At 41.9% G+C, this 14,176-nt stretch overlaps 1 protein-coding gene across 4 annotated transcripts in view; it reads right to left on the reverse strand.

Annotated features, from left to right (window-relative positions):
- Positions 1-14,176, reverse strand: part of RNF182 (ring finger protein 182) — a 60,476-nt gene that overhangs the window by 8,592 nt on the left and 37,708 nt on the right. Inside the window, exons 2-3 of one of the 4 annotated variants that reach the window (XR_013635345.1) lie at positions 2,314-2,402; positions 51-209 (exon numbers count right to left, since the gene is read on the reverse strand). The exons of the other annotated variants lie outside the window; for them this stretch is intronic. The gene's annotated coding sequence lies outside the window, so the exon portion shown is untranslated. The remainder of the gene's footprint in view (positions 1-50; positions 210-2,313; positions 2,403-14,176) is intronic. 4 annotated transcript variants of the gene reach the window in all.

Below are 14,176 nucleotides of genomic sequence, written 5' to 3' on the forward strand. Positions count from 1 at the left end.
CCTATCCTTAAAAACACAATCATTATGCTATACAAAGAGATGAGAATTACTTCATAGAGCAGGCTCAAAAATTTACCACTCTTCTCTGGTAATATTTTTTTCACTGGGTTGCCCAGTTAGGTAGATAATCTGGGGCCCTGTTTTCCTTCTCCAGATTTTTTGCCCTTCAGAAGCTCTGAGAATTATGTGGTGTCTGTAAGACTTTGATTCTAGATGATGAATTGAAAAGATATACAATGATAAATAAAAAAGCTTGCCAACATTTTATTATGTTAATTAATGTTTAATTATGTGATCTGCAGATATGTAAACCACTTATCTTTATGCTCAGCATTAATAAAAAGCCAACATGTTATTATACTGGGTTTCAGAATGCCTGCCAATTAAAGATGATAACATTGTGGAAGTTTGCCAGGTAGTTTGCTTGACACAATACATTTGAATGTAACACATTAAAGTGAGTTAAGAAGCATCGTCACAGAAGCTTTTTGGTTTTTTTTTTATTTTAAGATATATTGTTGTACTGGAAAGTGTAGATTAATACATACAAAATTACACATCACTAAAATACTACAGAATTGTTTCCCTTAGGACATATTTTGTATTTTCTATCATTTGGGAGGGACCTTTGAGTGTGGGACCAGATGAGAACAAATTACAGTACTCAGTCATGATTTCTTCAGTCAGGTGAAATTACCATCTGTGCCAAGGGAACAAAAAAGGCCTATGTTCTGTAAATCCCACGTGAACCTTCAAAATAGAGTTTAAATAGAAATTAAGCAGTGCATAGGCCGTGTGCAGGTCTTCTGGTCTGGGTCTATAAATAATTCCAGCATGGAGTGCAAGGGAAGGTGTAATTCTTCCTTCTACTATTGCTATTACAACACGGGTGAAAGTAACTTAAAGGACTTACTGGTACTCCGGAGTCCTGAGCGGAGGGGCATGGCCTCGACCAGAAGAGGCGTGGCCTCAACCGGGAAGAGGTGGGGCCTTTAAATACCCAGGCCATTTAAATCAAGATTTAAAGGCCCCAGGGCTCTGGCTAAATCACCCCCAGAGCTACCAGCTGCAGAGGCGGCTGGGAGCCCTGGGGCTCAGGGGCGATATAAAGGGCCCTGGCCTCCACTACCACAGCAGAGCTCTGGGGCCTTTAAATCACCGCCGGAGCCCTGCTGCTGCTACCCCATGGCTCTGGCAGCAGGGCTCGGAGGGCGCTTTAAAGGGCCCGGGGCTCCCCACAGCGGCCGGAGCCCCTGACCCTTTAAAGCGCTGCCAGAGCCCTGCCGCCGCTACCACAGGGGATCCAGCAGTGGGGCTCTGGCGATGCTTTAAAGGGCCAGGGGTTCTGGCCGCTGCGGGAAGCCCCGGGACCTTTAAAGTGCCAGCCTAGGGAAGCTGGTCCGGTCCAGCACGGCGTACTGGCTCTTGCCGATGGACCGGACCGGACCGGCTTACTTTCACCTCTGAACACAGCTTCCCTGACACTGCAATGTTTTACTTGGTACACCTTGCTAATTAGCCACTGAACATCTATATATGGAAAAGAGATGGTTCTGAAGCAACATCCTAGATCTGGAAACCCTGCAATTTCAGGAAATTCAGATCTAGTTCTAGATTCGAACTCTATCGTCTATGCCTGCCTCTAATATGTAAATCGGTGATGGATGCAAATCAGAAAGTTTGGACATTTGGATGTTTATCTCTAGCTCTCTGAATTGTGATTCAGTCTGTACGCATGAAGTGAAATCTTGATCCCACTGAAGTCAATGAGAGTTCCGTCACTGACTTCAATTGACCCAGGATTTCACCCAAGAGATTTCCAGACCTCTTGTAAAACTTCCAGTACTCCCTGGTAGCCAGGCTGGCAAATCCATAAAACAGCCTAGGTGTGTCCTGGGTGAAACCAGGAAGTCCAGAGCCCTATGAAAATTAAACACAAAAACAATGACCTATGATGGTTTTGATCTCAGAAAATATTCCACTTCAATTGGTTCAAATTTTAAGGAAAGGTCTGTGTAAAAATTCTCTCTCATTCTTATTTTACCTGAACAAGTTAGCACAGCCACACTATAAAAGGAAAAAACAAAGGAATTATACTTGATGCAGTGTTGATACTGAAGTTTACGCATATTTTGCTATGTAGGTTTTATGTTTTATTCAGAATTGGTATTATTTTTCTTTGCCAAATAGAAAAGAAAATGTGAAAGACAACTGGATTTACTTTAGTTACAGAATGCTGACAATTCATAAGTGGCAGAACAACCTACTTCAGATACGAACTTTCACACATGAAGCAACCCTCTCAGTCCTTACCTTCCATCAACAAGCCTTTCTGGAGAAAATCTGAACCGAACTCTGTCCTGATTGATGTGCTATGCAATCTCCATAACTTCAGGGGTCATCTGAGAAACATATAATCAAACTCTCTAGGTATATTAACATGTAAGACCTGAACTTCAGTTTACTTGGAAAGTATATTTAAAAAATAAGTGTTGGGATAAAATATATACATTTTTTTGCACTATGCCAATATTTGGTTTACCAAAAATGTGACATTCCCCTCTCAGTTAAGTTTAGTACAAATGGAATTGTATTGAAGGAACTGAGAACGGGATCTAGTTTATAATTCTCACAAATATGCTAAAAAGAACCCTAATAAATTAAAAATCCAGATGTTGAGAGAAAAAAAATATCATTAAATTCTGCTACTTACTAATCATAGGATAAAGCTAAGAAGCATGCCTGCATTGTGGTCTTCCTGGTGTTTGAGTGATCACACAAATGTAAAAATCGTGAAGAGGCTAAGTTTGCCCATGACTGCATTAGTCATCGTGCAGATGTTTGTACTCATATTGGAACGATCCATTGGACATGCTTTGTACACAAGGGGGGGAAAAAGCAAATATAGCAACAATCCAGTAAGTTTGCTTTATGCTTCAAATTTTCTTGATGGTTACTTAATTCATGAGAGCCCTTGCTGGCAATTATGCCACCCCAGCAAGCTTCATTTTCATCTGATTTTCAAAGGCATATTTCCTTTGCCTTGATAGTTTTCACAAATAATGAAATGGAAAAATTCTGGCTGTATTTTTACATAAAGGATGAGGTAATTAGAACCTGTGTCCTCCCTTGAACTCGGTGAATACTGCAAAAAAGTATCTGTGAACATTCATTTGAATGTTTATTTGAGCCTTTCATGATTGAAAATAGTCGACAAGGAGTATCATAGCAATTCCTGTTCTGTGTAGCAGAATTTCAGTTTCATAAACAGAGGTCCAGATTGTTTCCCCAGCATCTGCACATAGAGGGGTCCTCCACATGCAGATTTCTCTTCCTCTGTGTGTGGAAGGGGCGCTATAGCCCTTCAGAAGCACTGTTTCCTACACTCACCTTCCCCCATCTCATCCCAGACCTTGGAGGACCCTCTCTGCACAGTCAGAGATCCACACAAGAAAAGTGAGGGGAGGGGGGTGAGCTGGGAAAATAAAGGGTTTGGGGTAGGATGCTCATGTAGCTCTATGGAACTTGCATAGCAAAATTAATAAAGCTCTAGGCTGTGTTAATATTTCCACAGTCTCCAACAAGGAGCTTGGAGGGAACCATGGCCAGAGGGAATCCCTGTCAGTGCAGTTCCCATGGGAGCTGGGCTGGGGCAGTGGCCATTAGGAACAAGAGTAACTACATGGATACAGGGCTTCCACATGAATGGGATCGACTTTTCCAAAATAGGAGGACCCACCCACTTCCCCACAGCAGGACAATGGGGGATAATTTCTGTGAAGGATTTTCACATAAAAAAATCCCCTCCCATGGCTTTCCACATAGGCCCATGGGAAGTACAATGCAGGGACTTTTTGCTCTGTATTTGTACAGTGCCTAGTGCACTGGGGTCCTGGTCCATACCTAGGGCTCCTAGGCATTACTGCAACATGAACAAAAATACCATTATAGCTAGTCAAGGATTCCACAAGAAGTGTTGTGGTAATTTCTCAATCTATAAGCTAACTTTTCCATTGGTGAAACTTCTGAAGTCCACTCCTGTCCTCCGCTCCTGTCCTGTAGGGACCTATCCCAATTTCTATTGCTGTGCAATATAGAAATTTAATTTTTTTTAATGAATTTACTTCAGTGGAGTTCATGCCCCTTTATTTGTTTTATGTGAATGCTCTTGTGTATGAGTTTATTGGCAGGAATGATCACAAAAATGGCAAATTTTAGGTGAACATTGCAGGGTATGCACAGAAAGGGAAATGCCAACATTCATACTAGAAACCTGATTCTAAGAGTTAAACTAATCAAGTCCTGGAACAGAAATATGTCATATGCTCTATGTTTTCAATCAAAACCACTTGGATTGCAGATACCAAATAAACCACTTGCAAACAAGCTACAGAGAAAAAAATATTTGCAGAAATTATTCTATGAATAATTTGGAACAACAGATAAATGAGACAAAACTTCAATCTGTTTGCAGAGATTTAAACAGAAAAAGAGGTGAAACTGGTTGAATAAATTGCTTGGTACAAATGATTTTCCCAGCTGCAGTCTGTGCTTACCTCAAATGTGCAATAGAATCTATTGCAATGGACTTTTATGTGTAATGCGACTGGGAACTGAAAACAGATTCCTCTTAAACAATAGGAACGCAAGTGTTAGAAAAGCAATTTTGGGACTTCCTTGTAACTGATGGCATCATACTAATTTATAGCAAAGTGCTATAAAGTGTAGCCTCACCAGCCCCATGACTGCTGGAGTGTTGCTGTGACTTGCTTAAATCAAATTAATGCCGGAATAGGACTTCTCAGTCTTCAAGAGGACTGAAATTGCATTATTGAGACTTAATATGGTACTTAGCAATGAAATGTGCTGGTCTTGTCCCCGTTGTGGGTTGTCAATGAAAGAGAATATTGTATTGACAGCAACGGGAGACAATCCTTTAACTTAAGCAGTAAAGTTATTGCTAATGGATACAATGCTGTCTAGGTCAAGTGAAGGGCAGAATCTTCACAGACTGAACTTGTATATATAGTGGTAATACACAGACCACAAATGTTCAGCAAGGACACTGATGGTGGGCTGTTAAGAGACTTTCATGCCATGCCAGAACATACAGATATGTAGTCCCCTTTCAGTTTATTACAACTAGAACCGACACTTTAGTGTTGTTGATGTTGTTTAGATTAGGACTGATAATGTGATATTCCTGTTGGAGTATTTAATTCTAGGGCTTCCCTGGAACTGGATGAGGGACAGTCAGATCATGGCTCGATCCTGCAAACCCTTACTCACCTGGATAGGTCCTAGAGATACGAGCAGTTCCAGTACACTGAGGAGGCTGGCCAGACAGTTTACTGTGGAAGAGACGGGGAACACCCACTAGATGGGGTGAGCTCAGAACGTCTCCCCAAAGTGCTTGTGGATGAGAAGGGATTGGGTTCTTGGGGGAGACTTTGCTGCTCTCCACTTTACTCATTGCAGTCATAGATGGGAGAGTAGGTATTTCATAGTGTTGGCTGACTCTGGTGGAAAGTGGGAAGAAGGAAGGGGACCACTTTATTGTCTCCCCTTCTGTCAGCCAATGAAACTCTTCTCTTCACTGGGGGAGACAACACCCCCACCCAAAGTCATTTCTAATGAAGCCATGGCTAATATGGCAGTGGAGAGGCATCTCAGATTACATTTACAGCCCTTAGGGATTCCATGCATTGTCTCTGTGGATGCTCTCAAACATCCCTCCCATGCGCTGGATGCCAGTACCACTCCTTGGGCACTGAGCATGGTGAGCTGCAGAGCTCCCTCTGCACTGCATCTGCTGAGCAGTTGCATCACAATTTGGCCCAATGACAGAGCATATATAGAGCAAAATCCAGACCTTTACTGCACTCCAAAGGGAATTGATACCCAGACTTCAGAAAACAGGTGCCATATATTCCCAGTTAAACTGCATTGACATCACTGAGCAAGCAGGAAGCCCCCACACGCTAGCCAACTGTAGCTTTCAACAGGTCTTCAAAAAGGTAACCTCAAGAAGTGCATATTGCAACCAAAGAATATGGAGGTCATAAAAGCCTGGATAATTGTGGGCATGCCTGCAATACAGAGAAGTGGTTGAAGTTATTTAGCCAATGCAGATGAAAAGGGGTACTTTTAACTATTGACACTACATGGTCCACCACTGCCAATATCAGCAAACCTAATGGTCAGTGGTACTGAAGGTTGCTTAGTGATCTAAAATAGCCCAGAGGAGACAATCAATTGGTTAAACTAGTGCAGTCTACATGTCAGATTGAGATTAAAAATAGTTTAAAAGGTGTCAAAATTGCTCCACTACAATCTTCTCAGTAACCTGGCTCAAATGAGGAAGATTAGAAATACAGCAGTAGTTGGCAAAACTGATATGAAGGGACAGCTTCTTAAACATGAACCTAACAGTCACTTGTGAAAAAGTGGATCCTTGGCAATGATTTCTTTCAGGAAGGAAATCTTAACCAGTAGTATACCCAATACCTCCTTCAGAGGAAGCCATACGGAGCCTGAGTCTACTAGCTCATAGGTTTCAGGCCAAGAAACCAGCACATCTAGCACCAAGAATCAGATTCTCAGCCTTTCACTGCTCCTAAGTGGGCAGCTGAGGAGGCTGGGTATGCTAGCTCTATGTCATTCCAAAGATCCCCTCGCATAAGGAGTATATTGGGGCTATGCAGGGGGTTTGTGGTTGGGATATGCTGTGCTCTAACAGACTTTGAGGGCATAGTGGCCTCTAGGGAACCTTTTACTAGCCAGAACAACTTGGAGCAGCCTGAGGCTACTCTTAGGCCTGGTCTATACTTAAACCATAGGCTGACATAGCTATGGTGCTCAGAGGGGTGAAAAATCCACACCCCTGAGTGCTATACCTACCTAAATCCTGGTGTAGATGCAGGTAGGTTGACAGAAGACTGCTTCCATTGACCTAGTTACTGTTGCTTGGAGAAGTGGTGTTCCTACAGTGACAGAACCCCCCCCCCTTCCATCACTGTAGGCTACGCTGCATCTACACTATAGGATTATGCCAACATTGCTATGCTGCTATAGTCCTTGTAGCATAGACATGGCCTTAGTAATGCTGGGAGCATATTCAGGCCTGAATATCTACCCAGGATTAGGTGAGAGGACCAGAAAAGTGGCAAGTGCTCCAGTGTATCTGAAGATTTATCTCTCAGCACGTGTAACCTGTCAAAACTCAGAGATGATGTACTTCCCTCACCCCCGTCCCCACCCAAAAGGATTTGCTACCACAGAGACAGCCAATCCAATAAAATCTGATCATTCTTGTCTGCAAAGTAGATAGAAAAAGTCTTGCAGTGAGAATCACCTGGTTCTGTTTTTGGGCAAGGATAACCTGGGTTCCCTAGATTGTCCTCCACCCAAAATAGTTCTACTAGTCAGGACTTTGTGGACTCTATGGAGTAGGTATGAAAGTTTTCTTTGCCTTCACCACAGCCATGGCCCTTTTCTGTCATTTGCATACTACTACACTTGAAATGGTAAACTAATTTCAAATATTTAAAGTGTGTTTTTCCATTTAAACATATTTAAAAACACAAAAATCGCTGAGGCATATCACTGTCTCAGAAATTTCTCCATATGGCCTGCCCAGCAGTCTAACTAGAAAGTTTAGATAAAGGGAACTTAAAGTAATATAAACTATCATAAAGCAGGATCACATAAGAGTTCTTATACTTGCTTACTTAGCTGTTCTACCTCGTATTGTTTGAGACCTGATATATTATTTGTCACACAGTACACTGGGTTTTAGTTAAGTGCCTAGTTAATTGCATTCATGGTTAGATGCTGTACAATGCAAGAAGAATACAAATTAGAACCATCAAAAATTCTAGATTTCACTCTAATATGGACAAATCTCCTTAGCAACATATTATTTTCTTAATGAGTACTCCCAGCAATGTCACTTTTCCTTTTAGAGTGTCACAAAAGAACAGTTTGGCGGAGGAGAAAAGAATGAAGCAGGATAATGAAGGATAATTCTTGCCTGATCCAAATTAAGAATGAGAAGACACTTTGACAGGGAAAGAAACAGTAAGATTAAAGTTACATTAAAGAGTATAATTAATATTTCTTTAAAAATAATTAAAGAATATAATGGTTTTAATAAAGCAAAACCACCTTCACCCTCACTACTCTGAGCTGTTGAATGGAATGGTCTCCTGAACACTCCACTGCGTCTGATATCTTTTCCAAAAAGTGATGAGCGAATGATCAGCCAGCTCAGTGACTTGACGGACCAAACATTCCAGGATGATTTATATATTTCCTAATGCACTCACTTTCAGTGTGCTGAATGCTTGCAATTTGCATATATTTATAAGGTAAAAGTCCCTTCTCTGAAGTGCCAGGGGGTTAATACATAGGGCTGCATTTCATCCATTGTGAATCCATGGTTTCGTCACACGTCTCCAAACACTGTGCACACAAGTTGTAGTGTATTAAAATATATCCTTTTCCTGGGGTTTGGTTTTATTGACAAAAGGAGCTCTCAATGAAACATAAAATCCAGCCCAAGCGATCTCTCTAGATTGGACTGCTTACAACAAGACTAACGCAGGATTTCTCAGCACCCTCCCCCATATTCTCTCCTTCAGTAGAGCCACTCCCACCACTCTTCTATTAAGTGAATTATGAGTTACTTGCAACAGAGATAGGTTCAACAGAAGTTATTTAACATTGTCCAGCAGATCATCACTTTCTATCAAGTTGAGGTTTTGCTACAACAGCTGCCTATCAGTTGCACTTGTGTTTGCCTGCTTAGCACCAGATCTGTAAGCAGTCCATGGTGTTACACGAGCCATGGAGAGGAACAAAAAAGTGCTTTTAGAAAAGCGATAGAAGATATCTGAGAAGACCACAGAAGTTTTATCTTTCACTCTACAAGTTTCCATACCCAGAACACGTCTCAAATTGACCTGGATGGTTCAGAGGATGAGTAAAGACATAAAATTGAGACTGTCATCTGCAGGGTCCATATATTCCCCTCCCCTCATGTAGATTTGTGAACTGTGCTGCTCAGCCATATTCTTCCCTTAGAAAGGCGAGGCAGTGATACTACACAATAGATATGGCTTCACAATAGAAGACCTGCAGACCCTTCCCCAAAGGTTTTTGTAATTCTCTTAGACCCATACCTCCAGCCATGCAACAGTGTGTCCCTCTATAATGACCCCTCTAATAGAGGTAACAAAGTCTGCAAGTGGAAACTTTCAGTAACATTAACTTCCATGAGTTTCTAACAGAGCCCAATTCTGCAGGATCTCTTGCACACTGCTGTATAAATGGGAGGGGGATGGGACACAGGTGAGCCAGGGGGAAGAGCAAGCAAATGCAGTGCTAGTGGATCTTACGCTACATAGATCTACCAGCTATTGCCCCCTCCAGAGAGGCATTCAGAGAGCAGTGGCCACAGTTTCCACACACTAAACCAAAATACCTATGATCAGACAGGTTACTTTTATGACACCTGTTAAAGGGAATGACTGTTTTCTTCAATAAGGTTATCTTTTTAAAAGATTTCCATAGTAAGGGGGAAAATCAAACAGATTTTTCTGAAGAAAAGACTCTTGTTGCAAATGCTAATAGTGCTATCTTTATGCAACAACTATCCTATTGACACATTTCTGAGATTGAACTATGCACCAAATAGAACCTTAGTTTATGTATCCAGATGTGCAATGGCTAATCCTGTAGTCCTCACTCAGGCAAAAGTTCCACTGAACTGAATAGGAAGTGGTCTGAAAAAGGTCTGCAAGATAATCCCACCTGGTGAAATTCCTTCCCCACAATGATACAGATTGAATTTTCTGACTTTTTTCAGCCTGTCCAAAAGGAAGGTTCACCCTGTTAATGAGGTATTCCTTCTCTATATCAAGAAGTGATTATGTTTTAGCCAGAGGATATCATGCCACCTGTGACCAAACCTCTAGCTTCCAATTATCCCTGCCAAACTGCACAAAATAAAAACAGTACTGAACACCACTTTTAGTGATGCAATTTATGGTATAATACATCTGTAAATAATTCTTACGTCACTGAGAAAAAGGGTGAAATGGTTAAAAACACTTAGATTACAAAAATGGAACTGGGGCAGGGCCATCCTTACCCATATGCAAAGCACCAAATTTCCTGGTGCCCTGCACAGCCGCATCCTGCTCCAGCCCCTGCTCCGGCTCCGGCTCTTCCCCAGGCCCCTGCCCCAGACCCACCTCTTCCTGCCCCTGCTCCACCCCAGCCCCGCCCCCACTCTTCTGAAGACTGCAACCAGACCCAACCCTGCACTCACCGTGTGGTAAGTGGAGGGACCCGGCCCCAGCCTGCTCCACTCCCCTGGCTTCCAGCCACGCCGCTGGCCAGTGCTGGGGGGTGGTTCCTTCCCGGTGGAGGCCTGGGGGCTGCGAAGGGCACCAAAACAGCTAGGGATGGCCCTGAACTGGGGCATAATGCTATGTCAACAGAACCTCTAGATGGGGGTGACCAACCTGAGCCTGAGAAGGAGCCAGAATTTACCAATGAACATTGCCAAAGAGCCACAGTAATCTGTCAGCAGCCCCCATCTGCTACCCCCCTCTAGCCCCGAGCACCTCCCGCCCACTAGCAGCCCCATCAATCAGTCCCTCCCCTTCCCTCCCCATGCCTCCCGCCCACCGCAATCAACTGTTTTGCAGTGTGCAGGAGGTTCTGGTGGGGAGGGGGGAGGAGCGAGGGCATGGCAGGCTCGGGGGAAGGCACCAGGGCCTTGGGGGAAGGGGTGGAATGGTGGCAGGACCTGAAGCAGAGCATGGGGTTGAGCAGTGAGCATCCCACAGCTCACTGGAAAGTTAGCATCTGTAGTTCCAGCCCCAGAGTCATCACCTATGCAAGGAGCTGCATACTAACCTCTGAAGAGCCGCATGCGGCTCCGGAGCCACAGGTTGGCCACCCCTGCTCTAGATATTGCAAGTCAGCCCCTGATCTCAGTTAGACCAGTGTGAATCCAGAGTAATTCAGTTGAAACCAACGTAACTTTAGCCAATGTCATGTTAGCAAATCTTGCCTATTTTTGTCTTTAAAAAACAGAACACCAATAGTGATGTCAAAGTAAATAAATGTTATAACAATGGTGGAATATCGTGTTAATGTTTTTTTTTTTTTTTGCCAGTCTCATAGATAGGTTGCATTGAAACAAGGTCTACTGTTCCATTCTGTTGCTTTCATTATATATTTTTTAAAGGTATGTTAACAAATCTTATTTTTAGGGATTCATAACTTAGTTAATTTCATTTACATTTGCTTGGAATGTTGCATGAGAAATGTAATGTATGAGTATGGGCATTTTTTCCAAAGGGCCCTATCTGCAAACCATATGGAGGTAAAACTCCACGTTCACTTCCTGGGTGAGAGGGGACAGTGCCTGTAAAGCCTGCAAACCCTCAGAAATATTTTGGTTTGTAGCTTTAAAACTCTTTTTGGCTCATGTAGTCAAAGATGCAGTAGACAATCCTATAGTTCGTACTCAGGCAAAAGTCCTACTGGATTGAATGGGAGGCAATAAGAAAAGCAAACTAAAAAAAATTTTTTTACAAAAATGTCGGGTGTTAATCTGTAGAGAATGATGCTGTTATTGAAAACCATTTTTAAATTGTCAAGTTATTAAAGCTTGGCAACAGGTGTGCTTGTATCTACATCCACTCTGTGAACATCATAATTAAGAAATGGCATTTTAGTCATTACACCATCATCATACAACTCTGCATGTACTTGCATGCCCAAAATGATAAACTTGTTTTAAAACCAGAGGGTGTGTAAAAGGGGCAGACAGGATCTCTCTGTAAGTCTTTATGAATGCATGAATTCTGGAAGCTATTGGCAGAGTATCAAGTCTAATGGACCTGATCCAGTAGGTGAATGAAGCATTTGATACTCTTGCACTACATTGTATCCTGTCCAAAAGGGCCATTATGGTAGCAGAAGAAGTGTCTCATATATTCTATTAATGTACCATGTGAAATAATTGCTCCGTTGGGTCTGAGAGAGACCTAAGTATAATTCACTGGCAATAGCAGGGTTAAAACATATTATTTGGTAATCTTTTAATTCAACTATTCAGAAAATGAAATTTAATACAATAAATGATTAAAACAACATCAATAAGAATTGTATTTTTACTGAAAAAAAATCAAGGGAATTCAAATGAAAGATTTTCAATCCATTCTCAGTGTCCTGACTCCTGGGGCAAATTCTACCCTCAGTGGCACCTGTTCAAGGCCACTGAACTCAGCCCCATTGAGTTAAATGGGCTGCATGCGTGTAACTGAAGACATTTTGTAAGATTTGCTTCTGAGATCCCTATAATGCCTAAGCTAATAGTGGTATCTCAAATTAAAATATACGCCTGAAACGTAAGTTTCTTGGTGTTTGTCAGCTTTAGTTCGCACACTACTATTATTTTAGCATATTTCTGTATTTCTTATACTGTTTTTTGGGTCAGCATAAAAGTACTGGATAACTCTACTCTCAGTCTGGATCAGAACACTTCAACAGTAAACAATATCAGTGTGGCCACAGACCATGGCTATATATTTGTACACTATTATTAGTATTATTAATTCTTATGATGATGATGATTTGCTTTATAGTGCCCAAAATATACTTAGGGATTTAAAAGAAATATATAAAAAGACAAGGCCCCTGCAACAAAGGTCTTACAGTCTAATATTAGAGATGATGTGATGAAAAGAGAACAAACAGTCAATGTGGGGGAAGGAGGACAAGGGTTACAATTATATGGTGGCTCAGTTTGAGCAGATGCACATTTTGGGATTGTTTAATGAACAATGAAATCTTGTTATTTTAATGAACTCACTCACTTCTTGAAGGTGCTCTCACAGAAGTGTGTTTGAAAGAGTGAGATAAAGGATGAGAGTTTGGTGGATGGGATGAGGTTACAAACACGTGTGTGGGGGGAGTGGTATGGAAGATGGTATAGACATGAGTGTGGGAGAAGGAAATTCAGGAAAGGCGGCTTCAAGGCTAGCATTATTTGCAGAGTAGAGGGAGGTAGGATGAATTCAGTAGGAGACTGTCAGAGATATACGCAGGGCCAGATGTAGAGCCTTGAATATGATGAAAACTACTTTGACCTTGATATGCAAGCCAGTCCATGGAGTGAGTCAAAGATGGGAGAGGTGGTAACATGGCTTGTAAGATGGCTAAGGAAGATGTCAGGGTTTTGGACATGCTGGAGGAAAGCAATGTGGATATCAAGTCAGCTGGTGAGAAGTGGGTTACAGGAGACAAGGTGGAAGAGAGTATAAAGGAATAAATTTGTTAGTCTCTAAGGTGCCACAAGTACTCCTTTTCTTTTTGCGAATACAGACTAACACAGCTGCTACTCTGAAACAAGAGATTGAGACATTGGACAGATAGGAAGGTGAGGGAATTTTAGATATGTTGTGGAGGGAGCAATGGCAGGATTTTATCCTAGCCTGGATGTAAAGAGAAAAAGGAGAAGGAAGCGCTGAAATTTATCTTTGCATTGCAAACCTGGGAATTGCTTTGTTGTTGACAGTAATGGAGACTGGTTGAGCAGACAAGGATTTAGGAGGGAAAATTACAAGATGGCTTTGGTAATCCTTAGTTGGAGCTGTCAGCAAACCATCCTAGATGAAATGTTAGTGAATGCAGGAGAAAGCAGGCAATTCTATTTCCTCTCTCACTAGCCTCACAAGACTCTCTCACTAGCAAGAAGGTTCAATTTCCAACCATAGTTAATGGCACCTATGAAAACAAATTAGATGTTTTAGGCAGGTGAGGTCACTTCCTTAGGTTTTAGGCCACCAAGCTGACAAATGGTTTGGATATTATCATAGAAAATACCTTAAATAAAAATGGATAGCCATGGAGTGGCAGATGTGATTTATGGCAACTCCTTTATCTTTTGTGAGGAAATCATATTTCCTCAAACAAAACTTATTGGGTTTGTCATGGAATTGACAGACATGCATGATTCTGAGACATGATTTGTTTCTATGTACAACTGGATTACTACACTCCTGAATGAAAGATATTGTTTGTGACTCCAAGCCCACAGGGTTAGTCTAATACAGCTGGGTGTTCAACAAGACAGGATTGTGAATGCAGGATAAGG

This window comes from Lepidochelys kempii, chromosome 2, assembly GCF_965140285.1.
Source record: "Lepidochelys kempii isolate rLepKem1 chromosome 2, rLepKem1.hap1, whole genome shotgun sequence".
Classification (NCBI taxonomy): domain Eukaryota; kingdom Metazoa; phylum Chordata; order Testudines; family Cheloniidae; genus Lepidochelys; species Lepidochelys kempii.